Consider the following 16,016-nt stretch of genomic DNA (forward strand, 5'->3'; position numbering starts at 1 on the left):
GGGATGGGTTGAAGGCGTGGGTTGGATGGACTGAAGGCGAGGGTGAGATGGGTTGAAGGCGAGTGTGGGATGGGTTAAATGCGAGGATAGGATAGGTTGAAGGCAAACGTGGGATGGCTTGAGGGCGGGGATGGGATGGGATAAAGGTGGGGATGGGATGGGATGAAAGCGAGGGTGGTTTGGTTTGAATGGGAGGGTGGAATAGGTTGAAGGCGAGGGTGGGGTGGGTCGAAAACAAGGGTGGGCTGGGTTGAAGGCGAGAGTGAGAGGGGTTAAAGGCGAGGGTGGGATGCGTTGAAGGCCAGGGTGGCATGATTTGAAGGCGAAAGTGCCATGGGTTGAAGGCGAGTGTTGTATGGGATGAAGGCGAGGATAGGAGTCGAAGACAAGGGTGGGATGGGATGAAGGCGATGGCGGGAGGTGATGAAAGCGACGGTGGGTTGTTTTGAAGGTGAGGATGGAATGGGTTGAAGGCGAATGTGGGATGGGTTGAAGGTGAGGGTGGAATGGATTGAAGGTGAGTGGGGATGTGATAAAGGCGAGGGCGGGATGGGTTGAATGCGAAGGTTAGATGGATTGAAGTAGAGGGTAGGATAGGTTAAAGGCGATGGTGGGAATTGATGAAGGCCAAGGTGGGATCGGTTGAAGGCTGGGATGGGACAGGTTGAAGGCAAGGCTGATGTGGGTTGAAGGCAAGAGTTGGGATAGGTTGTAGGCATGGGTGGGATGGGTTGAAGGCGATGGTGTAATGGGTTGAAGACGATGGTGTAATGAATTGAAGGCAAGAGTGAGATGGGTTAAAGGCGAGGGTGGAACGGAATGAAGACGAGGGTGAGATGAGATGATGGCTTGGGTAGGATGGGATGAAAGCTAGAATGGCATGGGATGAGAGCAAGGATGGGTTGGGTTGAAGGCGACGGTGGGATGGGTTGAAGGCAAGGTTCCTCTGGGTTGATGTTGAGGATGGAATGGGTTGAAAACAAGGGTGGGATGGGATGAAAGAGAGGGTGGTATAGGATAAAGAGGATGGAATAGGTTGAAAAGAAGGGTGGGATGGGATGAAGGAGAGGGTGGTATAGGATAAAGGCGGGGGGGGGGGGTGGATGGGTTTAAGGTGAGGAGGGGATAGGTTTAAGGCAAGCGTGGGATGGGTTGAGGGCGAGGGTGGGATGGGATGAAGGCGAGGGTGGGATTGGATGAAGGCGAGGGTGGGATGGGATGAAGGCGATGGTGGGATGGGAGGAACGCGACGGAGTGAAGGGATGAAGGCGAGGATGGAATGGGATGAAAGCCTGGCTGGGTTGGGTTGAAGGCGAGGATGGGATGGGTTGAAGGCGAGGATGGGATGGGTTGAAGGCGAGGGTGAGATGGGTTGAAAGCGAGGGTGGGATGGGTTGAAGGCGACGGTGGAAAGAGTTGAAGTCGAGGTTGGGATAGGTTGAAGGAAAACGTGGGATGGGTTGAGGACGAATGTGGTTGGGGTTGAGGGCGAGTGTGTGATGGAGTGAGAGCGACGGTGGTATGGGTTGGAAGTGAGGTAGGGATCAGTTGAAGGCAAGCGTGAGATGGGTTAAGAGCGAGGCTGGGATGGGTTGAGGGCTTAGGTGAAATGGGTTGAAGGCTAGGGTGGGATTGTTTGAAGACGAGAATAGGATGGGATGAAGGCAAGCGTGGGATGTATTATACTCGAGGGTGGTATGGATTGAAAGCGAAGTTGGGATCGGTTGAAGACAAGCTTGGTTGGGATGGTTTGAGAGAGAGGGTGGGTTGTGTTGAAGGTGAGGGTGGGATTGGGTGAGGGCAAAGGCAGAATGGATTTAAGGGGAGGGTGGGATGGGTTGAAAGGCAAACGTGGGATGGCTTGAGGTCGAGGGTGGGATGAGATAAAGGCGAGGATGTGATGGGATACAAACGAGGGTGGGTTGGTTTGAATAGGAGGGTGGAATGGGTTGAAGGCGAGGGTGGGATGGGTCGAAGACAAGGGTGGGCTGGGTTGAAGGCGAGAGTGGGAGGGGTTAAAGGCGAAGGTGGGATGCGTTGAAGGCCAGGGTGGCATGATTTGAAGGTGAAAGTGCCATGGGTTGAAGGCGAGTGTTGTATGGGATGAAGGCGAGGATAGGAGGAGTCGAAGACAAGGGTGGGATGGGATGAAGGCGATGGTGAGAGGTAATGAAAGCGAGGGTGGGTTGTTTTGAAGGTGAGGGTGGAATGGGTTGAAGGCGATGGTGTAATGGGTTGAAGGGAAAAGTGGGATGGGTTGAAGGCGAGGGTGGAAAGAAATGAAGGCAAGGGTGAGATGAGATGATGGCTAGGAGTGAGATGGGATGAAAGCAAGGATGGGATGGGATGAGAGCGAGGATGTCTTAGGTTGAAGGCGACGGTGAGATGGGTTGAAGGCGAGGGTCCTCTGGGTTGATGTTGAGGGTGGGATCGGTTGAAGACAAGGGTGGGATGGGATGAAAGAGAGGGTGGTATAGAATAAAGGCGAGGGTGGGATGGGTTTGAGGCGAGGAGGGGATTGTTTTCAGGCAAGCGTGGAATGGGTTGAGGGCGAGGGTGAGATTTGTTGAGGGCGAGATCGAAATGGGTTGAAGGCAAGAGTTGAATGGGTTGAAGGCGAGAGTGGGTTGAGTTGAAGGCAAGGGTTAGATGGGATGAAGGCATGGGTGGGATGGGGTGAAGGCTAGGGTGGGATGGGATGAAAACGATGGTGAAGATAACGATAGTGGGTTGGGTTGAAGGCGAGGGTGGAATTGAATGAGGATGAGGATGGAATGGTTTGAAGGCATTGGGGGGATAGGTTGAAGGCAAGCGTGGGTTGGATTTGAGGGCGCGGATGGGATGGTTTGAGGTCGAGGGTGATATGGGATGAAGGCGAGGGAGGGATGGGATGAAAGTGAGAGTGGGTAGGGTTGAAGGCGAGGATGGGACGGATTGGAGGTGAGGGTGGGATGGGCTGAAGGCGAAGGTGGACTGGGATGAGGGTAAGGGTGGGATGGGTTGAAGGCGAGGGTGAAATGGGTTGAAGGCAAGAGCGGTATGGGATGAAGGCGAGAGTGGAATGGGTTGAAGGCGAGAGTGGGAGGGAATGAAGGCGAGGGTGGGATGGAATGAAGGCAAGGGTGGGATGGGGTGAAGGCAAGGGTGGGAAGGGAGGAAGGCGAGGGTGGGAAGGGAGGAAGGCGAGGGTGTGATGGGTTAATGGCGAGAGGTGGTGGGTTGAAGGCAAGGGTATTATGGATTGAAGGAGAGGTTGGGATCGGTTGAAGGTAGCGTGAGATGGGTTGAGGGAGAGGGTGGGATAGTGTGAAGATGAGAGTGGGATGGGATGAAGGCGAGCGTAGCATGTATTGAACTCGAGGGTGGTGTGGATTGAAGGTGATAGGATCAGTTGAAGGCAAGAGTTGGACGGGTTGAGTGCAAGGTTGGGATGGGTTGAAGACGAGGGGTGATGGGTTGAACGCGAGGGCAGGATGGTATGAAGGCGAGTATGGGATGGGTTGAAGACGAGGGGTGATGGGTTGAACGCGAGGGTAGGATGGTATGAAGGCGAGTGTGGGATGGGTTAATGCGAGGATGGGACAGGTTGAAGGCAAGCGTGGGATGGGTTGAGGGCCAGTGTGGGATGGAATGAAAGCAAGGGTGGGTTTGTTTGAATGCGAAAGTGGAATGGGTTAAAAGCGAGGGTGGAAAGGTTTGAAGGCGAGGGTGGGATGGATCGACGGGGAGGGTGGGCTGGGTTGAAGACGAGGGTGGGAGGTGAAGAAAGCGAGAGTGGGTTGGTTTGAAGGTGAGAGTGGGATGGATTGAAGGCGAATGTGGGTTGGGTTGAATGTGAGTGTGGGATGGGTTAAAGGCATGGGCGGGATGGGTTAAAGGCGAGGGTGGGATTTGATGAACGCCAGAGTGGGATCGGTTGCTGGCGAGGGTGGGATAGGTAGAAGGAGAGAGTAATGTGGGTTCAGGGCGAGGGTGGGATAGGCTGTAGGCGAAGGTGGGATGGGTTGAAGGCGAGGGCGGGATGGGTTAAAGGCGAGGGCGGAATGGGTTGAAGGCGAGGGCGGAATAGGTTGAAGGCGAGGGAAGGTTGGGTTGAAAGCGAGGGTTTGATGGGTTGAAGGCAAGAGTGGGATGGATGAGGGCTAGTGTGAGATGAGATGAAGGTTAAGGTGGGATGGAATGAAAGCGAGGGTGGGATAGATGAAAGAGAGGGTGGGATGAGATGAAAGCGAGGGAGAGTTTGGTTGAAGGCGACTGTGGGATGGGTTGAAGGCGAGGGTGGGATGGAATGAAAGCGAGGGTGGGATAGGTTGAAGGCGAAGGTGGGATGGGATGAAGGCGAGAGTGGGATGAGTTGAAGGCGAGGGTTGGATGGAATACAGGCGAGGGAGGGATGGGATGAAGGCGAGGGTAGGATGGGTTGAGGGCGAGGGTGGGATGGGTTAAGGGCGAGGGTGGGATGGGTTGAAGGCGAAGTGGGATGGTTGAAGGCGAGGGTGGATGGTGAATGCGAGAGGTGCTACGAGTTGAAGGCGAGGGTTGGTTGGATTGAAGTGGGGTGGATGGGTTGAAGACAAGGTCGGACGTAATGAAGACAGGGTGGCTGGGTTGATGGCGACGGTGGGATGGATTTAAGGGTGAAGGCAAGCGTGGGATGGGTTGAGGGCGAGGGTGGGATGGGTTTGAAGGCGAGGGTGGAATGGATGAAGGCGAGGGTGGGATGGATGAAGGCGATGGTGGGATGGGAGGAACGCGACGGAGTGAAGGGGATGAAGGCGAGGATGGAATGGGATGAAACCCTGGCTGGTTGGGTTGAAGGCGAGGATGGGATGGGTTTGAAGGCGAGGATGGGATGGGTTGAAGGCGAGGGTGAGATGGGTTGAAAGCGAGGGTGGGATGGGTTGAAGGCGAGGGTGAAAGAGTTGAAGTCGAGGTTGGGAAGGTTGAAGGAAAGGGGGTGGGATGGGTTGAGGACGAATGTGGTTGGGTTGAGGCGAGTAGTGTGATGGAGTGAGAGCGACGAGGTATGGGTTGGAAGTGAGGTAGGGATCAGTTGAAGGCAAGCGTGAGATGGGTTAAGAGCGAGGCTGGGATGGGTTGAGGGCTTAGGTGAAATGGGTTGAAGGCTAGGGTGGGATTGTTTGAAGCGAGAAGGGGATGGGATGAAGGCAAGCGTGGGATGTATTATACTCGAGGGTGGTATGGATTGAAGCGAAGTTGGGATCGGTGAAGACAAGCTGGTTGGGATGGTTTGAGAGAGAGGGGGGGTTGGGTGTTGAAGGTGAGGGTGGGATTGGGTGAGGGCAAAGGGAGATGGATTTAGGGGAGGGTGGGATGGGTTGAAGGCAAGTGGGATGGCTTGAGGTCGAGGGTGGGATGAGATAAAGGCGAGGATGTGAGGGGATAAACGAGGGTGGGTGGTTGAATGGAGGGGGAATGGGGTGAAGGCGAGGGTGGGATGGGTCGAAGCAAGGTGGGCTGGGTTGAAGGCGAGAGAGTGGGATGGGTTAAAGGCGAGGTGGGATGCGTTGAAGGCCAGGGTGGCATGATGTTGAAGGTGAAAGTGCCATGGGTTGAAGGCAGTGTTGTATGGGATGAAGGCGAGGATAGAGGGAGTCGAAGACAAGGGTGGGATGGGATGAAGGCGATGGTGAGAGGTAATGAAAGCGAGGGTGGGATGTTGAAGGACGGGGTGGAATGGGTGAAGGCGATGGGTGAATGGGTTTTGAAGGGAAAGTGGGATGGGTTGAAGGCGAGGGTGGAAGAATGAAGGCAAGGGTGGATGAGATGATGGCTAGGATGAGATGGGATGAAAGCAAGGATGGGTTGGGATGAGAGCGAGGATGTCTTGGGTTTGAAGGCGACGGTGAGATGGGTTGAAGGCGAGGGTCTTGGGTTGAAGGCGAGGTGGGATGGGTTTTGAAGGCGAGGGTGGGATGGGATGAAAGAGAGGGTGGTATAGAATAAAGGCGAGGGTTGGGATGGGTTGAGGCGAGGAGGGGATTGTTTTCAGGCAAGGTGGGAATGGGTTGAGGGCGAGGGTGAGATGGGTTAAAGGGCGAGATGGAAATGGTTGAGGCAAGAGTTGAATGGGTTGAAGGCGGGGTTTGGGTTGAGTTGAAGGCAAGGGTTGGATGGGATGAAGGCATGGGTGGGATGGGTGTGAAGGCTAGGGTGGGATGGGATGAAAACGATGGTGAAGATAACGATAGTGGGTTGGGTTGAAGGCGAGGGTGGAATTAAAAGGGGGTGAGGATGAAGGAGGAATGGTTTGAAGGCATTGGGGGGATAGGTTGAAGGCAAGGTGGGTTGGTTGAGGGCGCGGGATGGGATGGTTTGAGGTCGAGGGTGATATGGGATGAAGGCGAGTGGGAGGGATGAGGTGATGTGAGAGTGGGTGGGTTGAAGGCGAGGTGGGACGGATTGGAGGGAGGGTGGGATGGGTGAAGGCGAGGTGGACTGGGATGGAGGGTAAAGGGTGGGAATGGGTTGAAGGCGAGGGTGAAATGGGTTGAAGGCAAGAGCGGTATGGGATGAAGGCGAGAGTGGAATGGGTGAAGGCGAGAGTGGGAGGAATGAAGGCGAAGGTGGGATGGAATGAAGGCAAGGGTGGGATGGGGTGAAGGCAAGGGTGGGAAGGGAGGAAGGCGAGGGTGGGAAGGGAGGAAGGCGAGGGTGTGATGGGTAATGGCGAGAGGGGGTGGGTTGAAGGCAGGGTTTTATGGATTGAAGGAGAGGTTGGGATGGGGTTGAAGGTAGCGTGAGATGGGTTGAGGGAGAGGGTGGGATAGTGTGAAGAGAGGGTTTGGAGGGATGAAGGCGGGGCGTGAATGTATTGAACCGAGGGTGGTGTGGATTGAAGGTGATAGGATCAGTTGAAGGCAAGAGTTGGAGGGTTGAGTGCAAGGTTGGGATGGTTGAAGACGAGGGGGTGATGGGTTGAACGCGAGGGCAGGATGGTATGAAGGCGAGTATGGGATGGGTTGAAGACGAGGGGTGAGGGGTTTTGAACGCGAGGGTAGGATGGTATGAAGGCGAGTGGGGGATGGGTTAATGCGAGGATGGGACAGGTTGAAGGAAAAGCGGGGGATGGGTTGAGGGCAGTGTGGGGAGGGGAATGAAGCAAGGGTGGGTTTGTTGAATGCGAAAGTGGAATGGGTTAAAAAGGCGAGGGTGGAAAGGTTGAAGGCGAGGGTGGGATGGTTCGACGGGAGGGTGGGCTGGGTTGAAGACGAGGGTGGGAGGTGAAGAAAGCGAGAGTGGGTTGGTTGAAGGGAGGAGTGGGATGGATTGAAGGCGAATGTGGGTTGGGTTGAATGTGAGTGGGGGATGGGTTAAAGGCATGGGCGGGAGGGGTTTAAAAGGCGAGGGTGGGATTTGATGAACGCCAGAGTGGGATCGGTTGCTGGCGAGGGTGGGATAGGTAGAAGGAGGGGAGTAATGGGGGTTCAGGGCGAGGGTGGGATAGGCTGTAGGCGAGGGTGGGATGGGTTGAAGGCGGGGGCGGGATGGGTTAAAGGCGAGGGCGGAATGGGTTGAAGGCGAGGGCGGAATAGGTTGAAGGCGAGGGAAGGTTGGGTTGGAAGCGAGGGTTGATGGGTTGAAGGCAAGAGTGGGAGGGATGAGGGCTAGTGTGAGATGAGATGAAGGTTAAGGTGGGATGGAATGAAAGCGAGGGTGGGATAGATGAAAGGAGGTGGGATGGAGATGAAAGCGAGGGGAGTTTGGTTGAAGGCGACTGTGGGATGGGTTGAAGGCGAGGGTGGGATGGAATGAAAGCGAGGGTGGGATAGGTTGAAGGCGAAGGTGGGATGGGATGAAGGCGAGAGTGGGATGAGTTAAAGGGCGAGGGTGGATGGATAACAGGCGAGGGAGGGATGGATGAAGGCGAGGGTAGGATGGGTTGAGGGCGAGGGTGGGATGGGTTAAGGGCGAGGGTGGGATGGGTTGAAGGCGAAGGTGGGATGGGTTGAAGGCGAGGGTGGGATGGGTTGAATGCGAGAGTGGGATGAGTTGAAGGCGAGGGGGTAATGGATTGTAGGCGAGGGTGGGATGGGATAAAGGCGAGGGTGGAATGGGTTGAAGGCGAGGATGGGATAGTTTGAAGGCAAGCGTGGTATGCCTTGAACGCTAGGGTGTGATGGGTTGAGGGCGACGGTGGGATGGGATGAAAGTGATGGTGGGATGGGGTGAAAGCGAGGGTGGGTTGGGTTGAAGGCGAGGGTGGGTTGGGTTGAAGGCGAGGGTAGGTTGGCTTGAAGGCGAGGGTGAAATGGGTCGAAGGCGTGGGTGGGATGGGTTGAAGACGAGTGTGGTCTGGGTTGAGGGCGCGGATGTAATGGGTTGAAGGTGAGGGTGGAATGGGTTGAATGCGAGGGCGGGATGGGTTGAAGGCGAGGGTGGGATGGGTTTAAGGCGAGGGGGGATGGGTTGAAGGCGAGGGGATGATGGGTTGAAGGCGAGGGTGGAATGGGTTGAAGGAGAGGATGGGATAGTCTGAAGGCAAGCGTGGGATGGCTTAAAGGCCAGGGTGGGATGGGTTGATTGCCAGGGTGGGATGGGATGATTGCCAGGGTGGGATGGGATGATTGCCAGGGTGGGATGGGATGAATGCCAGGGTGGGATGGGATGAATGCCCAGGTGGGATGGGATGAATGCCAGGGTGGGATGGGATGAATGCCAGGCTGGGATGGGATGAATGCCAGGGTGGGATGGGATGAAAGTGAGGGTGGGACGGGATGAAAGCGAGGGTGGGTTGGGTTGAAGGCGAAGGTGGCTTGGCTTGAAGGTGAGGGTGGAATGGGTTGAAGGCGTGGGTGGGATGGGTTGAAGGCGTGGGTGGGATGGGTTGAAGACGAGTGTGGTCTAGGTTGAGGCCGAGGGTGCAATGGGTTGAAGGCGTGAGGGTAATCGGTTGAAGGCAAGAGTGGGATGGGTTAAAGGCGAGGGTGGGATGGGTTGAAGGCGAGGGTGGGATGGGATGAAGGCGAGGGTGGGTTGCTTTGAAGGCGAGGTTGAGATGGGTTGAAGAAGAGGGTGGGATAGGTTGAAAGCGAAGGAGGGATGAGTTGAAGGCGAGGATGGGATTTGTTGAAGGCAAGCGTTTAATGGGTTGAGGGCGAGGGTGAGATGGATTCACAGCGAGGGTGGAATGGGTTGAAGGCAAGAGTTTAAAGGGATGAAGGCGAGAATAAGATGGAATGAAGGCGACGGTGGGATGAGATGAAATCGAGGGTGGGTTGGGTGAAGGCGAGGGTGGGATAGGATGAAAGCGAAGGGGGGTTGTGTTGAGGGCCAGGGTGGAATGGGTTGAAGGCGACGGTGGGATGGGTTGGAGGCGAGGATGGGATAGGTTGAAAGCGAAGGTAGGATGGGTTGAAGGCAAGGATGGGATATGTTGGAGCCAAGCGTTGAATGGGTTGAGGTGAGGGTGGGATGAGTTGAAGGCGAGGGTGGAATGGGTTGAAGGCAAAAATGTGATGGGATGAAGGCGAGGGTTTGATGGGATGAAGGCGACAGTTAAATGGGTCGAAGGCGAGGGTTTGATGGGATGAAGGTGAGGGTGAGATGGGATGAAGGCGAGGGTAGGATGGGATGAAGGCGAGGGTGGGATGGGATGAATGCAATTGTGAGTTGGGTTGAAGGCGAGGGTGGGATGGGTTGAACACGAGGGTGGAATGGGTTGAAGGCGATGTCGGATAATTTGAAGGCAAGCGTGGGATAGGTCGAGTGAGAGGATGGGATGGGTTGAGGGCGAGGTTTGGATGTGTTGAAGGCGAGGATCGGATGGGATAAAGGCGAGGGTGAAATGGGATGAAGGCGAGGGTGGAATGGGATGAAAACAAGGGTGGGTTGGGTTGATGGCGAGGGTGGGATGGGTTGAAGGCGAGGGTGGGATGGGTTGAAGGTGAGGGTGCTACGAGTTGAAGGCGAGGGTTGGTTGGATTGAAGGTGAGGGTGGGATGGGTTGAAGACAAGGGTCGGACGTAATGAAGACAGGGGTGGCATGGGTGATGGCGACGGTGGGATGGATTTAAGGTGAAGGCAAGCGTTGGATGGGTTGAGGGCGAGGGTGGGATTTGTTGAGGGCGAGGGAGGAATAGTGGCAAGAAGGCAAGAATGGGATGGGATGAAGGCGAAAGTGGGATGGGGTGAAGGGGAGGGTTGGATGGGATGAAGGCGATGGTGGGATGGGATGAAGGCGAGGGTGGGATGGATAATGGGTTGGGTCGAAGGCGAGAGTGGGATGGGTTGAAGGTGAGGGTTACATGGGATGAAAGCGAGGGTGGGTTGCTGTGAAAGCGAGGGTAGAAGGGTATGAGAGTGGGTTGGGTTGAAAGCGAGAGTGGGATGGTTTGAATGCAAGGGGAGGATGGGTTGAAGGCGAGGGGGGATGTGATGAAGGAGAGGGTGGGATGGGATGAAAGCGAAAGTGGGTTAGGGTGAAGGCGATGGTGGAATGGGTTGAAGGCGAAGGTAGAATGGGTTGTAGGCGATGATGGGCAAGGTTGAAGGCAAGAGTGGGATGGGGTGAAGGCGATGGTGGAATGGGTTGAAGGCGAAGGTAGAATGGGTTGTAGGCGATGATGGGCAAGGTTGACGGCAAGAGTGGGATGGGTCGAAGGCGAGAGTGGAATGGGATGAAAGCCTGACTGGCTAGTGTTGAACTCGAGGATGGTATGGGTTGAAGGCGAGGATGGGATGGGTTGAAGGCGAGGGTGGGATAGGTTTAGGACGAGGATGGAATGGGATGAAGGTAATGGTGGGATCGTTTGAAGACGATGGTGGTTTGGGATGAAGGCGAGAGTGGATGGGTTGAAGCCGAGAGTGGTATAGGTTAGAGCCGAGGTTGGGATAGGTTGAAGGCAAGCGCGGGATGAGTTGAGGGCGAGTGTGGGATGGGTTGAGGGCGAATGTGGGATGGGTTGAGAGCAAGGATCGGATGGGATAATGGCGAGGGTGAGATGGGATGAATGCAAGGGTGCAATGGGATGAAAGCGAGGATGAGTTGGGTTGAAGACGAGGGTGGGATGGGTTGAAGGCGAGGGTGGGATGGGTTGAAGGCGAGGGTGGATGGGTTGAAGGCGAGGGTTGGTTGGATTGAAGGAGAGGGTGGAATAGGTTGAAGACAAAGGTGGGATGGAATGAAGACAGAGGCGGGGTGGGTTGAAGGCGACGGTGGGATGGATTTAAGGCGAGGATGGGATAGGGTAAAGGCAAGCGTGGGATGGTTTGAAGGTAAGAGTGGGATGGGATGAAGGCGAAAGTGGGATGGTTTGAAGGGGAGGGTTGGATTGGACAAAGGCGATGGTGGGATGGGATGAAGACGAGGGTAGCATGGGATGATAAAGATAATGGGTTGGGTTGAAGGCGAGAGTGGGATGGGTTGAAGGTAAGGGATTGAAGGATTGAGTGGGATGGATTGAAGGAGAGAGAGAGAGAGAGAGAGAGAGAGAGAGAGAGAGAGAGAGAGAGAGAGAGAGAGAGAGAGAGAGAGAGAGAGAGAGAGAGAGAGAGAGAGAGAGAGAGAGAGAGAGAGAGAGAGAGAGAGAGAGAGAGAGAGAGAGAGAGAGAGAGAGAGAGAGAGAGAGAGAGAGAGAGAGAGAGAGAGAGAGAGAGAGAAAAAGGAGAGAGAGATGAGAGAGATGAGAGAGAGGAGAGAGAGGAGAGAAGAGAGAGAACAGAGACGAGTGAGAGAGATGAAGAGAGGAGAGAGGAGAGAGAGTGATGAGATGAGAGAGAAGAGAGAGAGAGAGAGAGAGAGAGAGTTGGGTTGAAGGCGAGGGTGGGTTAGGATGATGGGGGCTTTTTGTCGTGTTGTGAGGGGGATGAAGGCAGTGGCGGGATGGGATAGAGCGGAGGTTGGGAAGGGGTTGAAAGCAAGGTGGGAAGGGTTTTTGGAGAGCAGGAGGCCCCGCGGGTGGGATGGGGAAAGAAAGAGATGGTGGAATGGGTTTAAGGCAGGTTTGATGGGATGAAGACGAGAGTGAGATTGGACGAAAGCGACGGTGGGATGGGATGAAGGCGAGAGAGGTATGGGACGAAGGCGAGGGTGGGATGAGATGAAGGCAAGGGTGGGTTGAGTTGAAGATGAGGGTGCTGTGGGTTGAAGGCGAGGATGGAATGGGAAGAAAACGATGGTGGGTTGGGTTGAAGGCGAGGGTGGGATGGGCTGAAGGCGACTGTTTGATGGGTTGAAGGCGACTGTGGGATGGGTTGAAAGGGAAGGTGGGATGGGTTGAAGGCGAGGATGGGATATGTTGAAGGCAAGCGTTAAATGGGTTGAGGGCGAGGGTGGGATGGATTCATGGCGAGGGTGGAATGGGTTGAAGGCAAGAGTGTGATGGGATGAAGGCGAGAGTAAGATGGGTTGAAGGCGAGGGCTTTATGGGATGAAGGCAAGGTTTTGATGGGCATGAGGCAAGTGGGTGCTGGGACTGGCGACATGAAGGCAATTGCGGATGGGTTGATGGCGTGCCCCCGAGAGAGGGATGGTAACGAAGGTAGAGGGGTGGGATGGGGGAGGCCCCCCCCCCCCCCCCCCCAACCGATGAAGGCAAGGGTTGGTTGATTGAAGGCAAGGGAGGGATGGGTTGAAGACAAGGGTGGGATGGAATAAAGAAGGGTTAGGAGGGTTGAAAGGCGCACGAGGGGACGGATTTAAGCGAGGATGGGATAGGTGAGACATTAGGCGTGGGATGGGTTGAGGGCGGGTTGGGATGGGTTGAAGGAGAGGGTGGGATGGGTTGAAGGTGAAGGTGGGATGGGTTGAAGGTGAAGGTGTGATGGGTTGAAAGCTAGGGAGGGATGGGTTGAAGTCGAGAATACTGGATGTGTTGATGGCACGGGTAGGATGGGTTGAAGGCGAGGATGGAATACTTTGAAGGCGAGAGGAGGGATGGGATTAAGGCCGGTGGGATCGTTGAAAGCGAGGGTGTGATGGGTTGAGGGAGAGAGTGGGAAGGGTTGAGGGCAAGTGTTGGTTGGGATGAAGGCGAGGTTGGGATGGGATGAAAGCAAGGGTGGGATGGGATGAAAGTAAGGGTGGGATGGGATGAAAGCAAGGGTGGGATGGGATGAAAGCAAGGGTGAGATGGAATGAAAAGGGTGGGATGGGATGAAAGTGAGGGTAGGTTGGTCTGAAGGCGAGGGTGGTATGGGTTGAAGGCGAGGGTGGTATGGGTTGAAGGCGAGGGTGGTAGGGGATTAAGGCGTGGGTGGAATGGGATGAAACCGAGGTGTGGGATGGAACGAAAGCGAAGGTGGGTTGGGTTGAAGGAGAGGGTGGGATGGGATGAAAGCGATGGTGAGTTGGGTTAAAGGCAAGGTTGGGTTGGGTTGAAGGCGACTGTGGGAAGGGTTGAAGGCGAGAGTGGAATAGGTTAAAACCGAAGGTGGGATGGGTTGAAGGCGAGGGTGGGATGGGTTGAAGGCGAGGGTGGGATGGGTTGAAGGCGAGGGTGGGATGGGGCAGAAATCGTTGTTGATATGGGATCGAAGAACAAAGCTGGATAACCTTGACGGTGTGGTTGGGCTGGGCCTGAAGGCGAGGATGAGTTTGGCCTGTCAGCAAGGTGGGGATGGGCCAGGAGAAGGCAATGGAATGGGCTTGAAGGCGAGGGCGGGATGGGTTAAAGGGTGAGGGCGAGTTGGGACTGAAAGTGAGAGCGGGATGGGCCGGAAGGCGAGGGTGAGCTGGGCCTGACAGTTAGGGAGAAATGGGATAGATAACGAAGGTGAGCTGGGCCTGAAGGCGAGGATGAAATGGGCCCAATGGTAGGATGAGATGGCTAAGAAGGCCGGGGTGAGCTGGAGGTGAAGTCGAAGGTTCAATGAGCCTCAAGGCGAGAGTGAGCTGGTTGTTATCTTAAGGCTGTTTTTAGGTCTCAAGGCGAGGATGGGATGGGCCTGAAGCCGTGGCTGGGCTGAGCCTGAAATGGATAGTGTGCTGGGTGGAATGGGCCTGAAGTCGAAGTTGAGCTAGGTTTGAAAGCAAGACTGTGATAGGCCAAAAGTCGAAGGTGGTATGTACCTGAAGACGAGGGTGGGCTGGGCCTGGGACTGGGCCTGGGTGGGATGGGAGGTAGGCGATGGTTTGATGTGCATGAAGGGGGGGGGGGGGCTGGGTATGAAGGCGAGGTTGGGAGGGGCCAGAAGGCGAAGGTGGGTTGGGAGTGAGGGCGATGGTGGGCTGGGACTGAAAGCGAGAGCAGGCTGGGCCAGAGGGCGAAGTAGGACGGGCCTGAATGTGTGGGTGAGATGGGCCTGAATGCGAGGTTGAGATAGGCTCGTAGGCGAGGGTGGGATGGGCCGGAAGGCAAGTGTGGGATGGACTCGAAAGTGAGGGTAGGATGGGCTTGAAAGGGAGGGTGGTCTGAGACTGAAGGAGAGTTTGGACGGAGCCAGAAGACAAAGGTGGTTAGGCCTGAAGGAGGGGGCTAGCTAGGCCTGAATGCGGGCTGGCTAGGCCTGAGTGCAAGGGCTAGGCCTGAATGCAAGGGCTAGCAAGGCCTGAAGGCGAGGGGTTGCTAGTCCTGAAGGCAAGGCTGTGATAGGCCAAGAGACGATTTTGGGATGGGCTTGAAGAAGGATGGGCTGGTCTTGAATTCGAGGGTTGCATGAGTCTAAAGGTGAGGATGGGCTTGACCTGAAGGCGAGGGTGGTATGGGCTTGAAGAAGAGAGTTGGATAGTCTTGACGGTGTGGGTAGGCTGGGCCTGAAGGTGAGGACGAGCTTGGCCTGTCAGCGGGGTGGGGATGGGCAAGGAGATGATGATGGAATGGGCTTGAAGGCGATGGTGGGATGTGCCAAAAGGTGAAGGTGAGTTGAGACTGAAGGCGAGGGCGAGCTGGGCCTGAAAGCCGGGCAAGAAGGCTGGGATGAGCTAGGGTTGAAGGCGAAGGTTGAATGGGCCTGAAGGCGAGTGTGGGCTGGTTCTACTGGAGATTTTGTGCTTGGCCTGAATGCGAGGTTGGGATTTGCCTGAAGGTGTAGGTGGGCTGGGCCTGAAATGGGTAGTGTGATGGGCCAGAAGCGATGATGGACTGGGTCAGAATGTTAGGGTGGGATGGGCCGGAAGTTGAAATTGAGCTAGGTTTCAAGACAAGAGGGTGATGGTCTAAAAGCGAAGGTGGGATATGCATAAAGGCGAGGATGGGGTGGGCTTTAAGGCGAGGATGAGCTGGTGCAGAAGGGGAAGGTGTGTTGTTCCTGAAGGCAATGGTGGGCTGGGACTTAAAGAGAGATTAGGGCGAGCCAGAAGGTGAATGGGGCGGGCCTGAACAAGTGTGTGGGATGGTCTTGAAGGCGGGTTTGAGATGAGCTTGTAGGCGTGGATGGGGTTGGCCAGAAGGCAAGGGTAGGATGGTTATGAATGCGAGGGTGGGATGGGCCAGAATGCGTTGGTGAGGTGGGCCTGAAGGTTAGGGTGGGATGTGCTAAAAGGCGAGGGAGAGGTGGGGCTGAAGGCGAGGGCGGAACAGACCTGAAGGCAAGGGTGAAATGGATCTGCAGGGGTGGGTGGGACGGGTCTAAAGGCTTGTGTGGGATGCGCCTAAAGGCATGTGTGGAATTGTCCTGAAATGGGGGGTTGGCTGGGCCAGAAGGCGAAGATGGAATTGGCCTGAAGGAAAAGGTGGGATGGGCCTGAAGGCGAGGCTGAGCTAGGTTTGAAGGCGATGGTGAGGTGGGCTTGAAAACAAGGGAGGGCAGAGATTGATGGCGAGGATGGAATGGGTTGAAAACGAGTGTGGAATGCGACTGAATGCGAATGTGGGCTGAGACAGGAGGAGGAGGAGGAGGAGGGTCGGACTGAAGTCGCTGGGGGATGGGCCTAAAGGCGAGGGTGAGATACGCTTGTAGGCGAGGGTGGGATGGGTTGAACTCGAGGGTTGGATGGGCTTGAAAAAGAGGTTGGGCGGGACTAGAAGGTGAAGTTGGGTTGAGCTTGAAGGCGAGAGTGGGCTAGAACTGAAAGTGAGAGTAGGCTGGTCCAGAAGGCGAAGGAAGGAGGGCCT

This window comes from Panulirus ornatus, chromosome 10 (assembly GCF_036320965.1).
Source record: "Panulirus ornatus isolate Po-2019 chromosome 10, ASM3632096v1, whole genome shotgun sequence".
In the NCBI taxonomy this organism is placed as follows: domain Eukaryota; kingdom Metazoa; phylum Arthropoda; class Malacostraca; order Decapoda; family Palinuridae; genus Panulirus; species Panulirus ornatus.